Below are 5,153 nucleotides of genomic sequence, written 5' to 3'. Positions count from 1 at the left end.
CAAGCGGCAGCGGCGAGGAGGAGTGGCGAGGATCGCCGCGGTCAAAAACTGGCGCACGATTCTCTTACACTGTAATTCTCTGCTGCTTATCAGCTGAGCGGCCACCGCTGCCGCCGGTTCCGGAACAGCAAATGCTCAGTTGAGCGGAACTGACTGATAACGGGGACTTGTGCGCAGCACTGAAAGCGGGCTTTCCTGTCGAACTGGAACCCGCGGCATGTGGCAATCAGACGCGCAATTCTTGCGCTACGCGATATAGAGGAACTCTAGCTAGCACGGACAAGTACCGCCATCCGGCGGAGCCCGACGTAACCAGTAACGCGAACTCACATGGTTGCCTGTATGCGTGCCTCGCCAGTGAATACAGGCTATACAAGATAGAAGTGAATAGAATTAGGACTGAATAACATTCAACGACAACTGGGGCGGTATTCTCGTAACTGTCCCTTTTGAAAACGTCCATTTTGCGTCCCTTTCATCGTGACGTACTTCCGGTTAAGCAGTGAGCTTTGGCAGTAGGTTTGCCGCACTTGCGTTACGTCACTTCCTGTTGTTTGCTTTTAGCCAATCAGGGCTCGCCAAAAGGGACACTTCTGAAAGGGACGCAAAAGGGACAAAACTCGAGAATACCGCCCCTGGTTTCCACTGCGCGCATTAGACGTGTTTTGGTTTGGTCACCGACATCTTTGAAGTGGATGGAGCTGTACTTTTGCTACGTTTCTTTGCATGAAGAAAGTCCTCAGTCTAGGCGACACGCACACCTCGCCATGTCGTATCAGTCAATTGGTCTGATGAGATGACTATTTCGTGCAATAAGGAACGCTCCTGTAAAAAAAAAAGACAGTGTACCGCGCGAAATGTTATTTGGGATTAACTATGCTTCTTACGTCGCCTAGACTATGCGACTTCGAACTGAATGGAGAGGGCTTGGTTGCAATGACTCAAGTGCACTTCTTTCCTCCAGATCTTCACCAGTGATGGCGTCCCAAGGCCTGGCTGACTCCGTGATGAATTTCTCCGTCGACCTGTACAAACAGCTGATGTGCCGGAACGAGCTGGACGGCAACATACTCTGCTCGCCCTTCGGCGTCGCCTGCGCGCTTTCCATGGCCATGTCGGGCGCACACAACAAAACGGCGAAGGAAATCGCCGCCACGTTACACGTCAAGGCGAGTCCCGACAGGATCCGAGAGAATTTCGCCAAATTCATCACGAAACTATCCACGTACACGCCCAATATCGCGCTCCATTTGGCCAACCGCATGTACAGCGACAAACGGTTCCCACCCAAGACTATCTTCGTGTCCCTTCTGGAAAGCTCTTACGGCACGACCATCAAGACGGCCGACTTCAGCAAGAACGCCGAGAAGGTGCGACTCGAAGTGAACTCGTGGGCGTCGGAGCGGACGGCGTCCAGGATCCGAGAGCTGCTTCCTCCCGGTAGCGTGGACGCCAAAACTGCGCTGATTGTACTCAGCGCCATTGGCTTCAAGGGGTTCTGGCAGTGGCCTTTCATGTGGAGGGAGACGAGGCCCCAGAACTTTCTGCTCGATTCCATGGGCTTCGTGACGGTGGACATGATGTTCCAGGATCGGAGTTACAAGCTCGGCCGCTCCGAAGACCTGAAGGCCAGGGCCCTCGAAGTGCCGTACAGGGGACAGAAGGTCTCGCTGGTCATCCTCCTCCCAGACGACGTGTACGGATTGAGCGTCCTCGAAGAGAACCTGTCGAGTTCGAGACTGTTCGCTCTCTTGGGAAGCCTGGAGACCGTCCACAATGTTCAGCTCAGCCTTCCCAAGTTCAAGATCGAGCACGGCACGGTGCTGGACGAGGCGCTTTTCGCCCTCGGGGTTAAGGACCTGTTTACGCCGGGCAGCGTGGACCTCTCGGGTATCTTCGAGAACGAGTGTCCCGCGGTCTCCCACGTGGTACACAAGGCGTTCGTCCAGGTTGACGAAGAAGGCACGGAGGCCGCGGCTAAGATAAAAATGATGCCACCAGCCTGCGACGCCGGAATGCCCCTGCAGGCGACGCGATTTGTCGTCGATCACCCGTTCATGTTTGTCATCAAAATCAACGAACCGGACCTGATTCTTTTTATGGGTTCGGTGCGGAAACCGGTGGCACCGTAGACGAGCACAAGCCTGGACGATTATTACGGAGTTAAATTTATAGATCCGCACAGTTTTTGTACAATGTGCGAATATTGACGTTGAATGAAATTGCTTTTGTTTTTAGTGTAACATATTACCATTATACAATACAATAGCTAAACAATTATTTCTTTTCATTCCAAATCTGAAGCATGAAGTTATAACCAAAGAGTATGGAAAGAGCAGTTCATTGTAAAACGGGGTTATACCCGTTTACAATAACTTAGGCATCCGTGTTGACGGAAATGTGAATGGGGACAAGTGTTGGAAGCCCAAAGATAACAAAGCGATCCGCAATTCCTTTGTTTGATGCGGTGGTTAGTCGTGACATCGGTTGCGAGACCTGCAGGCTCCGGAAAATGCCTTATTTTATTTTTAATAACAATTTAAAATAACGATGCACGCGCGCTCAGAAAACGGAAGACGGGTATCGCTTCTGTTAGAGGTATTTTGTGCCTCAGTGCAACTCCACGGCGAACCAATGTATGAAATAACTCAATGTATTTGCGTCCCTATAGGCACAAGCAAAGTCGGCCATACGGTGTTGCACCGATTTATTAGTCGCGTCGATTAAAATTAACAAACGAGACACCAGGTCAGATCTCAGCGAAGATGGCTGACGGAATCAAGCACGCGGGCTCGGGGCACGCGTTTGTAGTCGTCTTTGTGCGGCCGGCTGACCAAGGAACACGGCACGGATCCCTCACTCGAAGACTGTTCTAAGCGCAGCGACCGGTACACACCTTAAACGGAGAATAGCTCGGCCGGCTTAAAGGGACAGACAACGGAATTTTGTGGAGTGCATGTCCTCTAGCTCATATGAAAGCCAGCGTTTTATATACTGCGGTAACCTCAATGAATTCCTAATAAACAAACGGAAGTTATTTTAATTTTGCACTAAAATTTCTGAAGTATGAAAAAATGTGCAATGTGACAAATGCGACACCACTGACACTATACGTTAGGTGTCCACACAATTCTTTTTTTACAAAGTAGTTTATTTCATCGAAAAACATCACAAAAACATGTTGATCAGGCACCTGGATCCATAGCCTGTACGGCTAGTATTGGATTCATTACAGAAATCTTTTCAAAAATACAATCCTGGGCAAAAATGGTTGATTGTCGCACACAAGTAAAAATAATTGGCAGCAAGTTACATTGTTTAATGTTTTTATAGTAGTGTTCCTTACATTCAAGTTAACGGTTCTGGTTTATTGTACTTGAATTCTGAAGTAATGTTTTAGGGACGGCAACATATTTGGTATTGTTTTGATGGAGTTTGGTATGTTATTCCATATTTTTGCTCCCATGAAGGACAAGAGGCGCTGACCATATACATTATGTACGTTGATTTCAATTGATTCCGTTGATTTTAACGCGTGATTCAAAAACCGCATGAAGGAATGTAAACGGTTGCACATTATTGTCGTTTTAGCTGGGGAAAAGTTTTAAATTCCTCTTTTCACCTCACGTGCAGTTAAAAGTGTGTTGCCGCACGGCCCGCTGTCATGGTGGCCGACATTCCTTTTGGCGGGTCACGTACGACTTCGTAGATCTAAAAGATCCGATTTTAGTAGCGTAAGCTACACTGGCGGAGGTTCAGCAGTTTCGCGTGGACCGTGAAGGGCCGCGCTGCGCAAGTGCGAGAGCTGGGGCTTGGATTGGAATGAATTGAATTGGATTGGACTGGATTTGGATTTGGATTGGATTAAATTAGATTGTATTTTATTAGATTATCAATCCAATCCAATTGGAGTACGGGTGTGTGGAGAATTGGGTCTGCACATTCGCCGGTCTGCGCATTGCAGAGGGATGACGTCATAGCCGCGGCAGACGCACTGGTTCAGGCGCGTGCCCAGTTGTGCGCCTCCGTTGCGCAGTAGCCAAGTCTGACGCTGCGCCGGAGCCGCTTGATAGCCGTGCTGCGCATGCGCGAGGAGCAGTGACTGGACTGGACTGGATTGGATTGCTGAACCTTAGCTCACGCTACGTATATCCTGGCATAGCCGAGCTAAGTACCTGTTAATTTTTTAAAGTTCTAGGGCGTTATCACCAAACAATATCGGAGTAAGGTGCTTTAAGTGATTCCCATTTCATTTGAGAGGAAGAAAATATACTCGACAAAAATCGGTTTTCTGTATCTTTAACCTAAAATGCACGCGACAATATGCTTGGTAAACTGACATACCGTGGCATAGCCGGCCACCGCTAGTATAATATAAATGGAGGTTGCATTTGCGTAATTTACGAATGCTCCTCCCTATTTCGAGCGCCGATAGCGCTTCTGAGAATTTCAAAGATGCGCTAGGAGTGCTGCCAATCGCAATTTCTTCGTCCTCCCATGCTGGCATGCGTTGTAACTGCATTGCAGAGTTGAACGACTCTTCGGCAGTGTTTCTCGCCATTACACTGAACACTGCAGCATATGACTACGAACACCTGGCGATTGCTGGCGAATTCCGCGAATCCCGCGCTAATTCCAAGTAGTTTTGTTGTTTTGTTTTTGGCTTGGCCATATACTTTAATTTGGGCGAATGGTCTACAGGAACGGCAAAGTGACAAAAAAAACAACAAAAAAACAACAGTGGTCGTTGATGGCATCAATACACGACTGTAATTGCATATGGTGGGATTTTAGAAAGGAGGACTAGGTAGAGAATGTTCGCTCCTTGAGCCAGGAGGGCGATTGATTGCACGAGATTGGGCGTGACGATTATGTCGAAACGGTCTTTTGACTGCTTTCGAAACGCGGCGCAATCATACAGCCAATATGGCGGAAAAATCGAGCGTTTGATCAGCCGTTTGGCGGTCAAACACAGCAATTATTTTACCGGGAGCAGTTGTTTTATCGATGTTTTGGTAGAAACACTGTACAGTGCTTGCGTAAAACCCCATATCCACATTATACGGTACCTGGTTGTGGTATTGCGCTATATGTCCTACAATGATTCGACACCCGTATTGACGGCATTTTGCAGCATCGGCGGCGGTAGGTAA

General features: G+C 48.4%; 1 pseudogene; it reads left to right on the top strand.

Annotated features, from left to right (window-relative positions):
* Positions 1 to 977: 977 nt before the first annotated feature.
* LOC144148235 (iris pseudogene) lies at positions 978 to 2,132 on the top strand (annotated as a pseudogene).
* Positions 2,133 to 5,153: the final 3,021 nt, after the last annotated feature.

The sequence above is a fragment of the Haemaphysalis longicornis genome, unplaced genomic scaffold, assembly GCF_048455015.1.
Source record: "Haemaphysalis longicornis isolate Haplotype H1 unplaced genomic scaffold, Haemaphysalis longicornis Haplotype H1 scaffold_8, whole genome shotgun sequence".
Lineage (NCBI taxonomy): Eukaryota > Metazoa > Arthropoda > Arachnida > Ixodida > Ixodidae > Haemaphysalis > Haemaphysalis longicornis.
Note: the sequence above shows the minus strand (reverse complement) of the source record. Positions and strands in the feature narration are given on the sequence as shown.